Source organism: Aquarana catesbeiana, linkage group LG02 (assembly GCF_042186555.1).
Source record: "Aquarana catesbeiana isolate 2022-GZ linkage group LG02, ASM4218655v1, whole genome shotgun sequence".
Taxonomy (NCBI): Eukaryota; Metazoa; Chordata; class Amphibia; order Anura; family Ranidae; genus Aquarana; species Aquarana catesbeiana.
In genome coordinates, this window is record NC_133325.1 from 622,665,207 (window position 1) to 622,684,745 (window position 19,539).

At 42.4% G+C, this 19,539-nt stretch overlaps 1 long non-coding RNA gene across 1 annotated transcript in view; it reads right to left on the minus strand.

The window, feature by feature from the left end:
- Window positions 1-6,011: 6,011 nt before the first annotated feature.
- LOC141130043 (uncharacterized) overlaps window positions 6,012-19,539 on the minus strand; it is a 61,277-nt gene continuing 47,749 nt past the window's right edge. Inside the window, exons 2-4 of the long non-coding RNA XR_012241963.1 lie at window positions 15,398-15,469; window positions 6,701-6,859; window positions 6,012-6,625 (exon numbers count right to left, since the gene is read on the minus strand). This is a non-coding gene — a long non-coding RNA (uncharacterized lncRNA). The remainder of the gene's footprint in view (window positions 6,626-6,700; window positions 6,860-15,397; window positions 15,470-19,539) is intronic.

A 19,539-nucleotide genomic window follows, 5' to 3' on the forward strand; every position in this document is an offset into this window, starting at 1 on the left:
CCACTTGATCGTTCTTATAGGTGACAGGAGGGGATATCCCCCCTCCCGCCGCCATCTGGTGCTTCTCCGGGCTCTCCTGTGCCATCGGGAGCCCGGAGAACAAATTGGCCAGCGCCGGATGTTGATGATAGAGATGACTGGTGACCAGGTGGTCACCAGTCATCTCTATGACCACCGGAGGCCCGGGCGCGACGTTATGACGTCACGCCCGGGATCCCGGAAATAAAAGAAGCCACGATCGCGGTTGTCAGCATGAGATTGGTGATTTTTTTTTCTGATCTCATGCTTTCAAGCCTAGAGGAGAGATGTGGGGTCTTATTGACCCCACATCTCTCCATAAAGAGGACCTGTCACATAGATTCCTATTACAAAGGATGTTTACATTCCTTGTAATAGGAATAAAAGTAATAAAAAAAAAAGTTAAAAAAAGTGTAAAAATAAAAAAATTAAGTAAAAAAATAAATAAAATAATAATAAAAAAATTAAAACGCCCCTGCCCCGGTAGCTCGCGTTCAGAAGTGAACGCACATGTAAGTCCCGCCCACATATGTAAACGCTGCTCAAACCACACATGTGAGGTATCGCTGCATGCGTTAGGGCATGTGCAACAATTCTAGCACTAGACCTCCTCTGTAACTCTAAACTGGTAACCTGTAAAAAATTTTAAAATGTCGCCTATGGAGATTTTTAAGTAATGAAGTTTGGTGCCACTCGTTGATTGTGCGCAATTTTAAAGCGTGACATGTTAGGTATCTATTTACTCAGCGTAACATCATCTTTCACATTATACAAAAAAAGGGCTAACTTTACTGTTTTGTTATTTTTTAATTCATGAAACCGTTTTTTTTCCAAAAAAAGGCGTTTGAAAAATTATTGCGCAAATACCGTGTGAGATAAAAAGTTGCAATGACCGCCATTTTATTCCCTAGGGTGTCTGCTAAAAAAACATATATAATGTTTGGTGGTTCTAAGTAATTTTCTAGCAAAAAAAATGATGATTTTTACATGTAGAAGAGAAGTGCCAGAATAGGCCCGGTATTGAAGCGGAGTCCCAAATTGCCTTTTTTGTCTCAACTGAATCAGGGATGGATGCACATTACATGTGCCTCATCTAAAGTCCCAAAACTCCCCAACTTTACTGCAGGTAAATAACTGATGTTCGAGTCAGCTCATCCCTATTCAACTCGTCAACTTCCAAACGACACATGAAGCTTTATTTTTGAAGCGCAGCAACACGACAAGATGCAAACACTTCGAACCCTTTCACACTGAGGCACTTGAAAAAAGCCTTAAAATGCCTTAGTGCTATTACCGCATTTTTGCCGCATTTTTCCCATGTTTTTGCTGCGCTATCGCTAAAATTAGTGCACCGCGTTGGCATTTTAAAGGCGTTTTGCAAGCGCTAATGAAGCATGGGCGTCAGCTAATAACCCCACCTCCCTACATCACTTTCTGTGCACTTCCTTGTATCTCGTGGAGGGGAGAGAGGGAAAAGAGAGATGATGGAGTTTCTTGAGCACTTGTTGTTTGTGCTACTCTATGGGGAGAATATCCACCAACAGAGGCAGCAATGGCACTATTCGGTTCATCCCATCCTCCAAGTACACATCCCAAGAGAACAATTTGCATTGCTATATCAGGACTTGAGAGTGGACTCTGACAAGTTCAGAAATTACTCTCAGATGAGCATTGCAACGACAGTGTCAATAGCCCAGTCCCTAATCCAAGTCCCACTTCTCCCACTCCACCAACCCTAATCCCAGTTCCTACTAGTCCCAATTCCCTAACCCTAACCCTAATCCCACTCCCACTCTTCCCAATTCCCTAACACTAACCCTAATCCCAGTTCCCACTAGTCCCTATTCCCTAACACTAACCCTAATCCCACTCCGACTAGTCTCTATTCGCTAACCCTAATCCCACTCCCAACAGTCCCAATTCCCTAAACCTAAATCTAATCCCAGTTCCCACTACTCCCTATTCCCTAACCCTAACCCCACTCTGACTAGTCTCTATTCCCTAACCCTAAACTCTAATCCCACTCCCACTAGTCTCAATTCCCTAACACTAACCCTAATTCTAGTCACTATTCCCTAACCCTAATCCCACTCCGACTAGTCCCAATTCTCTAACCCTAACCCTAATCACAGTTCCCACTAGTCCCTATTCCCTAACCCTAATCCCACTCCCACTAGTCCCAAATCCCTAACTCTAACCATAATGCCACTCCTACTTGTCCCAAATTCCTAACCCTAATCCCACTCTGACTAGTCCCAAATCCCTAAACCTAATCCCACTCCCACTAGTCCCAAATTCCTAACCCTAATCCCACTCTGACTAGTCCAAAATCCCTAAGCCTACCCCTAATCCCACTCCCACTAGTCCCAAATCCCTGACACTAACCCTAATCCCAGTTCCCACTAGTCCCTATTCCCTAACCCTAACCCTAATCCCACTCCGACTAGTCCCTATTCACTAACCCTAATCCCACTCCCAATAGTCCCAATTGCCTAACCCTAATTCTAATCCAAGTTCCCACTACTCCCTATTCCCTAACCCTAACCTTAATCCCACTCTGACCCACTCTAACCCTAACCCTAACCCTATTCCTAAACCCTAATCCCACTCCCACTAGTCTCAATTCTCTAACACTAACCCTAATCCCAGTTCCCACTAGTCCCTATTTCCTAACCCTAGTCCCACTCTGACTAGTCCCAATTCTCTAACCCTAAACCTAATCCCACTCCCACTAGTCCCAAATCCCTAACCCTAACCCTAATCCCACTCCTACTAGTGCCAAATCCCTAACCCTAATCCCAATTCCCATTAATCCCTATTCCCTAATCCTCACCCTAATCCCACTCCTAGTCCCTATTCCCTAACCCTAATCCCACTCCTACTAGTCCCTTAACTCTAACCCTAATCCCACTCCCACTAGTCCCTATTCCCTAACCCTAATCCCACTCCCACTAGTCCCAATACTCTAACCCTAACCCCATTCTGACTAGTCCCTATTCCCTAACCCTAACCCTAATCCCACTCCTACTAGTCCCAAATCCCTAACCCTACTCCCACTAGTCCCTATTTCCTAACCCTAATCCCACTCCTACTAGTCCCAAATCCCTAACCCTACTCACACTAGTCCCTATTTCCTAACCCTAATCCCACTCCCACTAGTCCCAATTCCCTAACCCTAATCCCAATCCCACTAGTCTCAAAGCCCTAAACCTAATCCCACTCCCACTAGTCCCAAATTCCTAAACCTAATCCCACTCTAACTAGTCCCAAATCCCTAACCCTAACCCTTATCCCAGTTCCCACTAGTCCCCATTCCCTAACCATAACCCTAATCCCAGTTCCCACTAGTCCCAACTCCCTAAACCTAACCCCAATCCCACTAGTCCCAAACCCCTAACCCTAATCCCACTCCTACTAGTCCATTAACTCTAACCCTAATCCCACTTACACTAGTCCATATTCCCTAAACCTAACCCTAATTCCACTCCCACTACTCCCAATTCCCTAACCAATTCCCTAACCCTAATCCCACTCCCACTAGTCCCAACTCCCTAACCCTAATACCACACATCCCTAATCCCTAACCCTAATCCCACTCCTACTAGTCCCAAATCCCTAAACCTAACCTTAATCCCACTCCCACTAGTCCCTATTCCCTAACCCTAATCCCAGTTCCTACTAGTCCTAATTCTCTAACCCTAACCCTAATCCCACTCCCACTATTCCCAAACCCTTAACCCTAATCCCACTCCTACTACTCCCAATTCCCTAACCCTAACCCTAATCCCACTCCCAACAGTCCCAATTCCCTAACCCTATGTAGTGTTAACAACTGACCTGTTTGCTTTCCCAGATTTGACTTCCTCCTTGATATGTTGTTGTCTGCCTTGTCGTGACAGGATATGAATTGTAGGGATGCAATACCTCCATGTGAACTCAGGTAAGTTTATAAAGCCAGATGAATAAATATGTCCTCAATTTAACAGGTAATAAAAAGCAAACATAACATAGTTTGAAAACAAAAATATATTTATTGCATAACAGATATTGTTTGTACACATTTCAAATAAACTGTATATTATTTAACCCTTTCACGACTAAACCTATTTCTGAAATTTGTTGTTAAAATCTGTATTTTTGCTAGAAAATTACCTACAACCCCCAAGTATTATATATATTTTTAGCAGAGAATCTAGAGAATAAAATGGTGATCGTTGAAATATTTTATGTCACACTGTATTTGCGCAGCGATCTTTCAAATGCAATTTATTTAGGAAGAAAGACACTTTCATGAAAAAACTAAACAGTAAAGTTAGCCCAATTTCTTTGTATAACGTGAAAGATGTTATGCCGAGTAAATGGATACCTAACATGTCATGCTTTGAAATTGCGCACACTTGTGGAATGGCGACAAACTATGTTACCTAAAAATCTCCATAGGTGGCACTTTAAAAAAACGAATGTTTACCAGGTTACAGAGGAGGTCTAGTGCTAGAATTATTGCAATCACTCTGACGATCGCTGTGATACCTCACATGTGTGATTTGAACAACTTTTACAATGCGGGCGTGACTTACATGTGCGTTTTCTTTGCTGCGTGAGCTCGCAGGGACAGGGGCGCTTTAAATTTTTTTTTTCTTATTTCTTTTTTTTACAGTGTCACTTTCGGAAAAAAAAAAAATATGATCACTTTTATTGCTGTCACAAAGAATTTAAACTTCCTTGTGAGAGTAGTAGGTTAAAAGACTCCAAATCCCTCCTTTGCACTTTAAAGTATTCAGATCACCAAAAACAGAGATTCTGAATACGGTCATTTTTTTTTTAAATGATGCCATTGGCAGCCGAGTAAACCGGAAGTGATGCTGTGATGTCGCTTTCGTGTTGACAAGAAGACCAAATGTCCTTCCAGTCTCACTCTAGCAGGCGGAAGTGCCGGATCGCGCATCATGTCTCCCGGTGGGGCAAGCGGCTCGGGAACAGCAACGGAAGGGGGAGGGGGAACGTCCCCTCTTGCTCCTCCGGTATAACAGCGGCTATTAGCCGCATTGGGTTGTTATCCCTGAAGAGCCACATGCATCATCCCGTTATAACCTCTTAAAACCAAGGCCGCATATGTGCGTATGGTCGGCGGGAAGGAGTTAAGTGCCAAATAGCACTAACCAACATAAGTGCATACATTACCGTATTTATCGGCGTATAACACGCACTTTTTTCCCCTTAAAATCAGGGGGAAATCGCGGGTGCGTGTTATACGCCGATCCCCTGCGATCCTGACCTGTCAGAACGAAAATTGCAGTGGTGAATGGGGGAGAGCCGCCGAGAATAGCCGAGGACCGGCTCTGTGTATTTCGGCACCGGTGGCGCCATTTTCAAATCGCGGTCGGCGATTTTGAAGCTCAGAGGCTTCAGCAAGACTGCACTGGGGCAAGGCTGGACTGGGGCAAGGCTGGACTGGGGCAAGGCTGCACTGGACACTGGGGAAGGCTGCACTGACATGGCTGCACTGGCAAGGCTGCACTGACATGGCTGCACTAGCAAGGCTGCACTGACATGGCTGCACTGACATGGCTGCATTGGCAAGGCTGCACTGACATGGCTGCACTAGCAAGGCTGCACTGACATGGCTACACTGACATGGCTGCACTGACAAGGCTGCACTGGGGCAAGGCTTTACTGAGAAGGCTGCAATGATGGGCATTTAAATGTAAGTTTTTTTCCCTTTAAGTTCCCTCCTAAAAGTTTTTTTTCCTTAAAATTCCCTCCTAAATTGAGGTGCGTGTTATACGCCGGTGCGTGTTATACGCCGATAAATACGGTACTTAACTTTTCATAACAAATAAAAAACATTTTATTAAATAACAGATATTTTTTGCAAAATAAAGATTTCAAATAAACAGTGCCAAATAGCACAAATCAACAAACAGAGAACATATACCTTATAACTAGCACTAATGTGCATAAATTCCTACAAAAAATACAAAAACATTACAGGTTATAATATGAAGAAGGCATAGGATGGGACTCCTCTCGAGGGGAGAGGGTAATGTTGCTGTTGCCAATATATAGACCATTCATATGCCCCTCCCTGAACCCATGCAGTGGTGAATGGGGGAGGAGGCATAGGAACATAACCTGACCCAGATGCTGCCAGGTACTGCAAAGGCATACACATTTAAAGAAGCATTTGTTGGCTCATATCTGGTCTAATATTGCCCTATATTTTGAAAATGAAACATTTGTTGCCTTGAGGATGAACATGATTTGTCTTGAAAAGATTGTATCATGCGCAATACCTCCATCCTCATTGCACATTAATAACTTTTATCAACCATGTCCAGTTTAACTTCAAGCAAAAGCAGCATTTTTACCCTGATCTTTTTGCTGGGCTGCCATCATCTTGACTACTTCAATAAATTGCTCAGATTGCTGCTGCTTTGATCGCTTCTTTCGAGGGTTCCCTAATAATTGAGGCTCTGGGCATGCATCAACAGGGCTTCCCGGATCCGTGTCTTAAAATAATAATTGTAACTCCAGACCAATATCACGGTTCTCCTGCTGTGTGCCATCCAGCTCACCCTCCGTTGTGGAGTCTATGTTGCTTTCAGTCCTACAAAAACAAATATAAAAAAAGAACTAATTATATAATTCTTAATAATTTATCTATACAAGTTGTTATACTTACTCCCTCAGTTCCATCACAGGCTTTAAAAACTCAAGCTTGAGGTAATGGCAGTAAATGCATGCTGTCTTCCCACCGGACCCACTTTTCGATGTCCTCTGCCTCTTTAATTCCCTCCTTAAATTGTCCTTTAATGTTTTCAATCTTGTTTTAGTTGTTTAACTGGAAGATATCAAATTATTTTTTCTTTTTATTTACAGATATCTTGCCACAGAAAATAGCTACACATCATTACAATATGAATTTCGCACAGGAATATCTACCATTAGTGAGATTGTGAAGCTGTGTGATGCTATCTGGAATCTAAAGAATGAATTCATGCCTATTCCAAATAAAGAGACATGGGATGATGTTGCCAGGTGTTTCTGGAGTAAAACCAACTTTCCAAACTGCCTAGGAGCTATTGATGGCACACACATTAGGGCTATAAAACCCTGTCACAATGGAAGCAGATATAATAACTACAAAAAGTACTTTTTAATTGTGCTGATGGCTGTTGTAGATGCAGACTACAAATTCCTCTTTGTTGACATAGGAGCATTTGGGAGTTGTGCAGACTCAACTGTCTTCCATAATTCTAAATTTGGAAAGTGGCTTGCTGCAATTTAACTTGATTTGGCTAGGAGCCAACCACTACCTGGGACTGAAAATCCAGATATGCTGTTTGTTTTTGTGGCTGATGAGGCATTCACTATCAACGAACACTTAATGAAGATATACTCACAGAGGAATCTTGACTCCTGGAAGAGAATATTCAATTACCGTCTATAGAGACGCAGGCAGTGAAGGGGTTAACCAGTAGGGGATGATGAAGGGGTTAAGTGGGAACTGGGATTAGGGTTAGGGAATTGGGACTAGTGGGAGTGAGTTAGGGTTAGGGATTTGGGACTAGTGGGAGTGGGATTAGGGTTAGCGTTAGGGAGTTGGGACTGGTGGGTGTGGCATTAGGGTTATGGATTTGGGACTAGTGGGAGTGGGATTAGAGTTAGGGAATAGGGACTAGTGGGAACTGGGATTAGGATTAGGGATTTGGGACTAGTGGGATTAGGATTAGGGATTTGGGACTAATGCAAGTGGGATTAGGGTTAGGGAATAGGGACTAATAGGAGTGGGATTAGGGTTAGGGATTTGGGACTAGTCAGAGTGGGGTTAGGGAATAGGGACTAGTGGGAACTGGGATTAGTGTTAGGGAATTAGGACTAGCGGGAGTGGGATTAGGGTTAGGGTTAGTGATTTGGGACTAATGGGAGTGGGATTAGGGTTAGGATTATGGATTTAGGACTAGTGGGAGTGGGAATAGCATTAGGGATTTGGGACATGTGGGGTTAGGGGCTAGTTGGAGTGGAATTAGGGTTAGGGGTTTGGGACTAGTCAGAGTGGGATTAAGGTTAGTGAATATGGACGGGCGGCACAGTGGTGTAGTGGGTAGCACTCTCACCTAGCAGTAAAAAGGGTCACTGGTTCTAATCCCAACCATGACACTACCTGCCTGGAGTTTGAATGTTCTCCCTGTGCCTGCATGGGTTTCCTCTGGGTACTCCGGTTTCCTCCCACACTCCAAAGACTGCTGATAGGTTAATTGGCTTCTGTCCAAAATTGGCCCTAGTATATGAATGTGAGTTGGGGACCTTGGATTGTGGGCTCCTTGAGGGTAGGGACCGATGTGAGTGTGCGATGTATGTGGGGAGCGCTGCATAAAATTGACGGCGCTATATGGGTACGTTAAATAAATAGGGATAATTGTAGACACGTACCCACACTCACTCAGATTGAACTGGATGGACTGGTGTCTTTATTCAAACTTACTAACTATGTAACTAGTGAGAACTGGGATTAGGGTTAGGGTATTGGGACTAGCGGGAGTGGGATTAGGGATTTGGGACTAGTCAAAAAGGTGTTAGGGATTTGGGACTAGTCAGAGTGGTATTAGGGTTAGGGAATAGGGACTAGTGGGAGTGGGTTTAGGGTTAGGGTTAAGGAATTGGGACTAGTGGGAGTGGGATTAGGGTTAGGGATTTGGAACTAGTGTAAGTGGGATTAGGGATTTGGAACTAGTGTAAGTGGGATTAGGGATTTGGGACTAGTGGGAGTGGGGTTAGGGATTTGGGACTAGTCAGAGTGGGGTTAGGGTTAGAGAAAAGGGACTAGTGGGAACTGGGATTAGGGATTTGGGACTAGTGGGAGTGGGATTAGGGTTAGGGTTAGGTGATTGGGATTAGTGATTTGGGACTAGTGGCAGTGGGGTTATGGTTAGGGATTTGTGACTAGTATGAGTGGGATTAGGGTTAGGGATTTGGGACTAATGGGAGTGGAATTAGGGTTAGGGTTGGGGATTTGGGACTAGTAGGAGTGGGATTAGGGTTGGGAAATAGGGATTAGTGGGGGTGGGATTGGTTAGGTACTTGTTGGAACTCACTTTTGCTGGCTCTTTGCTTCCTGTTGAGGTCATTACAGTCTGGTAAGTGCTTTTCACCAATCTTGTCCCATGCCAATGTCTTCCTGCTAGGATTGACATAATATGGATTCTTTAGACCCTACAATTCAGGGTCCTCATCGTATGCATAAAGTCCTGGGGTTCACAGGCTCTTGTTGGTCTGGCCACTTCTTCAGCGCTGGTTTGCAGTGCTTGCTCTTTTTTAGCCTCCATCTTCTCTCTGCTCCTCTCCACCTCTCAAAAAAACAGATTTCCTGATATCCCAGTATCCTTCACTTCGGTCATGTGACCTTCCTATAGCTTCAGGGTGGTTTTCAGGTGCTTTTAAAGCGCTTCCAATTCATTTAAATGGAATAGGCCATTTTTGATTTTTATTGTTTCACTTTAAGCATTAAAAATATCACTGCTCCCGAAAAAACGGCTGTTTTTGTTTTTTAAATTGCATTGATACATGTCCCCTGGGGCAGGACCCGGGTCCCCAAACACTTTTTATGACTATAACTTGCATATAAGCCTTTAAAATGAGCACTTTTGATGTTCATGTCCCATAGACTTTAATGGTGTTCGTGTGTTCTGCCGAATTTTTTGCCTGTTCAGTATGTTCTGGTGCGAACCGAACCGGGGGGTGTTCAGCTCATCCCTAGTTTTAAATTACTTTTTTTCCTTTAGAAATGTCACTTTGTTGTGGCACTGTTATAAACACGGGAAAGATGTGTTACTTTACAGGCATACTAAGGTCAACCCCAAGCACAATATTTAAAGAAATATTTAATTTTTATTGTTTCACTTTAAGCATTATTAAAATTACTGCTCCTGAAAAAACGGCCATTTTAAAAACTTTTTTTGCATTAATACATGTCCCCTGGGGCAGGACCCGGGTCCCCAAACACTTTTTATGGCAATAACTTGCATATAAGCCTTTAAAATGAGCACTTTTGGTTTTTCATGTTAGTGTTCCAAAGAGTTTAACGGTGTTCTGGGGCTTTTCGAATTTGCCGTGAACACCACATAATGTTTGCTGTTTGGCGAATAGGCGAGCACCCAATATTCGAGTTGAACTTACATTCGACTCGAATGTCAGACTCGTCCCTACCCCCTATATTGCTCCAATGCTCCAATCACGTGTAACATCTGATAGTTTCTCCAACTCCAGTCCCCCAGCTCTGCTGATCCTTCACTGCTCAGTGCTATCTCTCTGGTCCTTGCTCACCTTCTCCTGTAGCGTTTCCATGCTGCGCACCACGTGTGCCATCTGTTCCTTGCTATGCTCTGGTCCAGACCCCATTTATCTTCCTACTGCTCCATGCTGCACACCAGATGTGACACCTGCACCAAACACTCCCAGAATATATACACATGAACTGGAAGTGGCTACTGATAATGTCTTTTTGGTGCACTTGTTTCGCAGGGCATCCTGGGATATCTCATACCTCCAATACCTCAAAAACAAAGCAAAATCATTCTGAAAAAAAGCCCCTCAAATGCTGCAGGTGCTGCTAGCGAGCATTGTCATAGATTTCTACGGAGGCTTTGGAGAGACTTTGAAGCACCAAGAAAATGATATGAGGTATATTTTTTGAAGCAAAGGAAAGCAAATGCAACTGTGCTAACAAGACTGCAAGCTAACAATTTTAGTGAGAGGTGCTTTGATTGGCATTTATTGTAGCGTGTTTTAGAAAAAGTGTAAAATGCCATATTTTGAAGCAAGTGTAAACAAGCCCTAAGGGAGGGCTTGAACCCCTGTCAACTTTTATCGATGTCTGTATCCCTGCTGCATATTTTCTGTCACTTACTATCTGGTGAAACCATTGTTTGTTGAACAGGAAGTGAGCAAAATCTTTCTAAGGGAGTTTTGACATGCACAATTTATGTAATAATTATAAAAGTGAGTTATTATTATAGTGGATTTAAACTCAGTAACTAAAATTGCACATAAGCTTAAACTTTTTAATAAAATTTTGAAAGATGTTTATAAACATTTAAAATATGTATTTGTCAAAAAAATACTCGGTGATGCTGTTATGAAGGTCATTGTTCAGACACTTCTAATTATAGATGGATAATTTTCCCTCAATCGTGTTCCTGCATTGTCACCCTGTCTCATGCTACCCTGAGAAAGGGGACCATACATCACATCACATGCCTGACAAAAGGGTCCTGCGTGGCTCTGAAACATTGCACTTATTCTTTTGTGATGTGATCTTTCTGCAATAAAAGCTTTGAACTACATTTGAAGATCCATGGTGTGCTGGCAAATATGTGCATTGATCTGTGATGTATCCCACATCCAGGAATATAGACAAGACTGAAGAAGACTACAACATCTCTTCATAATTTAGATGGAATTGATAGGGGGCTTGGCATTACATAAATTAGGTGGCCCAAAAACTAGTAGAATTTGACAGTATTATTAATCTGCCCTCATTATCACATTCAAAATTCAGTATCCTAAAGTAATCTACAGCACAAAGCTCAAAGACACTGCAGCAGGTAAAACACCAAGGCCTTGATGATGTTCCTATGTTTTATTATTAGATCTTGCAGTGGTGTCTCACCCAGCACTTAGTCATCTATTTCAACACTACACCTAAATAGTGCACCCTCTCCTAAAATTGATTTAGTGTGGCACCAAATTCATAAAAGAATTCTAGGAAGTAGATTTTTTGGGGGCCAAAGCAACATCTAAGTGTCTTCTTCCAAAAAACTCTTTTCCTCTTGCTCCTAACAATGTTTTATTACACGTACACGAGCCCAGTATCAGGACAATGTAATACCAACATGTATGTAAGTTACATCACTAGTGGCTGCACAGTCTAGCCACCCTGTAAAGTCACTTTTAATGATGAACTCCGGGCAGCTTTAAAAAATTAAATACAAATTAATGCAGTTAGGTGTTTATTAATAAATATTTTTGTTGCAACTCATGTAAATATCTGAATCCCCTATAAAGGAGCACTTACACTTGGAGAGGCAGGGGCAGGACAGGAAGCCCATTAGGTGTATTGCATGCAAATATCCTGGCAAGGATTATGCTGATGGGAGTAGAAAGCAGTTTGAGCAGACAAGCCAGGCTGCTGCTGGTGAAACAGCTCCCATGTATGTACTTCAACCCACATCTTTGTCAGTTCTAAGGACATAAATGATCCATCTGTCTGTTACATCTACCCACTCTCTTTTAAACACAGAAGTTTGATATGTCAAAACCATAGCCTGCACAACAATATTCCCCCAGGTTTGTTCATTTAAATCAGTTGTACTCAACTTAGGAACAATAAGGTATCTCAAGTGCCCCCACCCCTCCGCTCCAAATGAATGCGTGATTACATGCATGGTTTACCACACATTACTGCCATGTACAGTAATGCATTCAACAGTGTGCATCTATTGTGTTTTGATGCCAATAATTCAGAATGACACCCCGCACTGTTATAACTGTTACAATACTGGACAATGCATTGTGGTGTGTAGCATTAAAAAAATCACGTACCTCAGCTACTCTCCTTTTTATCTTATCCCTTTCACGCCTAAGCCTATTTCTGACATTTTTTGCTTACAAGTTAAAATCAGTATTTTTTGCTAGAAAATTACTTAGAAACCCCAAACATTATATATTTTAGAAGAGAACCTAGAGAATAAAACAGTGACTGTTGCAATATTTTATGTCACGCGGTATTTGCGCATCGGTTTTTCAAACGCATCATTTGGGGAAAAAAGACACTTTCATGTATAAAAAAAACTAAACAGTAAAGTTAGCCCAAATGTTTTGTATAATGTGAAAGATGATGTTACACTGAGTAAATAGATACCTAACATGTCATGCTTTGAAATTGCGTACACTTGTGGAATGGTGACAAAGTACGGTACCTAAAAATCTCCATAGGTGACGATTTAAGAAAAATTAATGGTTACCGGGTTAGTTACATAGGAGGGCTTTTGCTAGAATTATTGCTCTCACTCTGACGATAGTGGCGATACCTCACATGTGTGATTTGAACACCATTTACATTTGCGGGCGTGACTTATGTATGCATTTTTTTTGTTGTGTGAGCAAGCGGGGATAGGGAGGCTTTAAAAAAAAATTATTTTTTCTTTTTTTTTTTTTTTTACATTGTCCCTTTAAAAAAAAAATCGGATCACTTTTATTGCTGTCACAAGGAATTTAAACATCCCTTGTTACAGTAATAGATGGTGACAGGTACTCCATTGGCAGCTGAGTAAACCGGAAGTGACATTGTGACGTCGCCTCCAGGATTTTACATCAGAGACCCAATCAGAGCCAAATCTAGCTTAGTTCGGGTCTCATCCAAGCTGATGGACTTGTCGACTGGTGGCTCGGGTCTCCCGGTGGGACGGGGGGCCCAGGAAGAGAGACGGAAGGTGGCGGGGGGCGGGGGGGGGACCATTCCCTCCCGCTCCATAGGTTAACAGCCAAGCGGCTTTTAGCTGCATCGGTTGTTATCACTAAAGAGCCAACCGCCCACTCTAAAAAAACAGTACAGGAGTAATGCCTGCAGCTGTAGGCATTAACCCGGTTTAACCCCCTTCAAGCCATGAGCACAAATTTGAAAGGGTTATATATATATATATATATATATATATATATATATATAGAGAGAGAGAGAGAGAGAGAGAGAGAATTTGATCCAGGAAACAGAGATGTAACTATTATAGGTACTGTTGCCTTTTTGATTTCACAGACTAGACTATGGACTGACTTTCAGCATATTCTATAGTCTTTAATGGTTATATTCATTGCACTCATGTGCCTTGGATATGCCCATTTTACTCTCCTATGTACGAACTATATCCTGTGTACTGCTTTTTTTTGTTATGTTGTTAAACCCTCAATAAAAGCATTTGTATTAAAAATAAAAATAAATCATGTACTTTTTTAGTACGTTAAGATACTCTGCCAACCCATTTAAAATGAATGGTCTGCTTTATTGCAAATGACATTAACATGCATATGGTAATGCACTCAAAGATGTGAAAAAGCACAGATTAGTTTTTCATTTAAAACTATTAATTTACATTAACAATAATTGTAACATTAATTGTAAAGACATTCATCATAGTAGAACTTACCTATCAGCTGAGATCAACAGATCTGCCCTTTAAATATCCCTGCCATATGTGGGATATCACATTAAGTGTACAGATTTCAAAGACCCAGTCCAGCCACCAATTAACCTTTTTAGGGCCGGAATGCCCACTTTTATTTAAAAGAAAAACTCTTGTATAGAAGGGACACCATTATATAGAACACAGCGCCGTGCAATGCTTTCAGCCTTTACATTTCTGAATGGCTATTTTGGTCCACTCAGACTCAGTCTGTCAATACAGACGGTCACCCAGCCTCCTGGCTATTGAGCATATAATGTACAGCTTCCTGCCTGTTTAAACATCATCTCTCACTGTACATGACAGTGACCCACTGCTCATCAGACACCAGCCCAGTCAAAGTGCTTTTTTCCAGGCCTGGACACACCTACATGTCTGTCCATACACAAACACACACCACTTTCTGCAGCATGATTTACCTAGGAAGAGAGGGAGGAAGGGCCCTGTTCAGGAAGACTGGTTCCCTTTTGCTGGGCAGCACCTACCTGCATATAGTCAGATATGCTGAAACAATTATTACCTGTATCTTAAGACAGTGATGGATTGTCTGCCTTTAACAACATATACAGTGTATTAGTATATTATCAAATCTTATACATGCTGCCATGCACCTCTAGTTAGATTATTGGCATGCATCACATTATAGAAGTATATTGTATATCAACTATATTTTTCAAAAAAACACACAAAGCAGGTTTATTTCTTCTGAGACTACGCAAAAACATACTGAGAAACTATCTTTCTAAATGGTTAAATAGGCAGGCAAGGCTGCAGGCAGCATAACAATCAATAAATGACAGTTATTCCACTGCATATCTCCAACTTCACACTTTCATAATTGACCTTCAGGTTGCATAAATTGGTGACTTTAATGTGGTTTAATTACTTCAAATATAGCAACATACATAGGGATCTTTTCATCATGATTATACAAAAGACAGAAGGTCACCAAATGAGTTTACAAGAAAGGTGCTTTCATCTTCAATCTGTGCCCAGTGTGTAATGACCTGACAGAGATGACTACATTTCAGAAGCTCAGTGAAATACATAAAAAAGTTGGATATGCCCGAATCAAAGGAAATATTACAATATGCTGAAATGCTTGCACTCACATTTCTCGTTGTGTAGTAAAGAAAATAGTTTACCTGGTTTTGACTTTTCTTAAACAGGAAGTTTTTAAATATTCTCCTCTCCAGTAGTGTTAGTTATGATGAAGCCTTAGTTGATGGAGAGATACAGAGAAAAAATTAAATATAAAAATAATGACTTTGAATGTTCTTTTTTTTTTTTCAAAAAGTGAACTATTGGTCTACTATAACCCAAATAATTACTGGTTTCTGGTTTCTGTGCACTTTCTGGACAACATTTGTCATTGGAAACTGTGTGATCTGAAGCAAAAGTCCAACTATAGTATTTATAGTTTTACATTTTGTGTGTTTTGTGGAAAGAAATAATGGTGAGAGAGCAGTGGTTGATGTTAAAAAACATTTTTTTGCAATGAATCATTAGTCACATTTAATGAGTGGAGGAAAGCAACTTAACCACCCCCCATGTACCCTCCTCTATATAAATGATAAGATAGGGGACTTCTCAGGGCGGGCTATCATTTATAAACATATTTTTTTGTTTTCTTAAATGTCACCTACAAGTAGCATAATAACATGAACATTTTCAAATCACACTACCAAGATAGCATTTTGATATTTTTGTTATCATAACCTGTAGCAACAGTTATTCACACCATTCAAATGTATGACTTAAATTACCCACAGACATAATCTTCAACTATTCTTGATGCACTGCTAATAACCCTGACAAACCATAAACATAGCTACATAAATCTGCATTACTTGTACCAAACATGTTAACAATTAAAATGTGATGACAGAAGTCCTAGCAGTAGTCTAAAAGATGTTATTGGTGTCACGACAATATGCACGGTAGAGAAATGGATAATTAATGGTAGAAATGGCATATGTGCTCTTATAGCAAATGACACACTTGCCATTTACACAATGATATTCTTTGTAATGGAAATAAAACATATAATGGTAACACCATAACACAGAACATTTTTTATTCTTTTGCATACCTGCGTAGACAGTGAGCAGACTCCTGAAGTGTGGAAGCTAAATCATTTGAGTGTATAATTAAAACTCCTTTTTTTAAAGCCATTATTATAGCTAGAAGACAGATACTGCTCTCTACTTGTTCTTTTAGGAATGACTAAAACCAAATATTCTATATGTATCTTCTACGTGTAGCTAAAATAACTTTTACCCCAAAGACCTACTATTGCCCCTTTACTCATGCCTTCTATGAAACTGAAGGTCACACTCACCTCAAATAAAACTTTTCCCCAGATACCACCAAATAAATATACAAAAAAGATTGAATTTTGGCTGAATTTTGGCAAAATTTTGGCCCCGGCACCTTTATAAGTTTATATATTTCAATACATTACGATTTTATTGTAAATAATAATTTTCAGCATAACTTTAATGAATACAAACAGTGCCGATCCTGATCTCCCTGGGGCCCTAAGCAAAATTCTGCTAAGGAGCCCTCTACCTGACCCGTGATGCCGTGAGCTATGTAAACCATTTGCCATTGCCACACAGTCACACCTGACAGAGTCTCCCCCTACATCAAGGTCCCCAGAGTCCCTTCCCCTACATTAGGGTCCCCAGAGAGCCATCCCTTACATCAGGGTCCCCAGAGAGCCTCCCCTTATATCAGGGTCCCCAGAAAGCCCCTCCTTTCATCAGGGTCCCCAGAGAGCCTCCCTAATTACATCAGGGTCCCCAGAGAGCCTCCCTACTTACACCAGGGTCCCCAGAGAGCCTCCCCTTACACCAGGGTCCCCAAAGAGCCCCTCCTTACATCAGGGTCCTCAGAGAGCCCACCTTACACCAGGGTCCCCAGAGAGCCCCCCTTACACCAGGGTCCCAAGAGAGCCTTCCCTTACATTAGTGTCCCCAGAGAGCCCCTCCTTACACAGGGTCCCCAAAGAGCCCTTCTTTACACAGGGTCCCTAGAGAGCCCCCCTCTTAAATCAGTGTCCCCAGAGGGCCCCCTCTTACATCAGTGTCCCCAGAGAGCCCCTCTCTTACATTAGTGTCCCCAGAGGCCCCCCTCTTACATCAGTGTCCCCAGAGGGCCCCTTCCTTACATTAGTGTCCTCAGGAAGCCTGCCGTCTTACATCAAAGGGTCCCCAAACAGCTGACTCCCCCATTGCAGAGGTTCCCCTGTACCTGGCTGGTGGAGGTGGGAGGTGGCGATCGACAGCTCTATGGTGTCCACAGGCAGAGGGATCTCCCTGGGGCTAGTAGTTCTACCTATGAATGTATACAGCGGAGAGGGGAGGGGCCTCTGACCCAGGCATCAGCAACAGTGTTCAAGCAGAGTGAAAGTGAAACTGATACCTGCCCAGGTCAGAGGCCCCTCCCTTCTCCTCTCCACTGTATACACTGACACTCGAGAGAGCACTACAAGCCCCAGGGAGATCCCGCCGCCCACACAGGGGCCATAGAGCTGCCAATTGCCGCCTTCCACCTCCTCCCACCTCTCCACACTGCACTCTAAATGGCCAGCCAGAGGTGCAGGGGGGATGCTGGGTTTGGGGGCCCCCCACAGCGGTATAACTGAAGGGCCCAGTCACAAATGCGACTGCAGCTCCAGCGACCCCTAAAGTTCTGCCACTGGATGTTGTAAACATTAATTGATGCGCTATGACACGAGGGGGAGGCGGGGCCACGAGTAATTTTCGGGGCCCTACGCAGCTTGCGTAGTGAGCGTATAGGGCGGACCGGCTCTGAATACAAACATTATTAAACTGCCCAGTTATCAGAATTAGAGTAGCAAGGCCTCAACATTTTACCATATACAAAACACACCCCCCACAAGCCGGGCTTGAAATCAAGCCCGGCCCACCCACACCACCATGGCCATTTCAATCCCGCACTGCAGGCCAAGTTTAAATTTATCGACACCAACATCTGAGAGGTGAACCCTGTTTGGCTTGTACAGCCTCAGGATTCCCCCCTCCAGATCCATGTGTCGATTACGAACCAATGAACCACCAATCAAGGGCATGTATTTTTCCATCGCCCTGTTCACTCTTTTCCTCATCTTCTTCATAACCCTCCTCTGAGGCGAGGACAGCCAAGAAAGACGCGGAACAATCTCAGAAAACAAAATAGTAGTACCTGGGGAAGTTAAGGTGAAACGGTGGAGATCCCGTTTCATCCTGAACAGCAAATCCAAAGTTCTAATATTTCCCAGGTCATTACCCCCTAAATGAACTACTAATATAGAGTTCAGGGGCCAAACCTGCAATAACCTAAGTGGAAGTATAACTGGTGCCACTGAAGACCTCTTACTCCTTTCCAAACCACATTAAAGGATTCCGGATGCAATGACAAATTTAAAGAATAATTATGTTGAGCTGCTCTTTTTCACTCCCAGTAGATAAAAGAGTGTCTCAGAATCCACACCGTGCGACATAATTCTGAAAAATTAAACAAACAAATTAGGTCTCACATACAGTTGAAAACATATTGACTTCTACCTCCCCATTCCTTTAATGGCCGATTCATCCAAACTCCTCCAAGCCACCTCTGAAGCTGCGCCAATTCTAAATGAATTGGAAGAAAACTTAAAATCGTGTAACCCCATGTGTCTGGGGCAATTATGCAAAATCAAATCAAACTGGTACTTCGTTAGTGGTGTTAAATTCAAATGTATGAGTAGATGCCCTGCCACTGGGGGCCTGACCCCTAAAAACACCCAAACTACCATTAAAGGGCACAATGATTTATTAACCTGAGCCCGCAAAGTAACCCACAAACCTCTACCACCAAGGTCAGTTTTGGAACGTTGCAACCAAACGTGAACTACTGATTGTTCCACAGAAATATGCTCATAACGGATACTCAAACTGCCTATTTGAGCCCAGAACAAGCTCCGAGATGCAAAATGCCCAAAAAAAGTGAGGAAAAAGGCAGTCCTAAACAGCAAAGCTTCATATGCAGAAGCACAGACTGCAGATGTTACCGATCCCAGACCACCCAAGATTTCTAATGAAATTGTCCTTCTGCCATCCGGCTCCACCGTCATCCTTTTGTAACCTTTAACCTCCTGCTTAAATGACAAGTAAGACATACAGCAAGGTAGGCTCCTCAACTGAAAGAAAAAAGAGAGACCCGCCAAAGTCTTTACTAAATGACTGCGGGAAATTTGTTGTTGAGGGATGTCATAAAAGCCAAAACATTTCCTTCCGTCGGT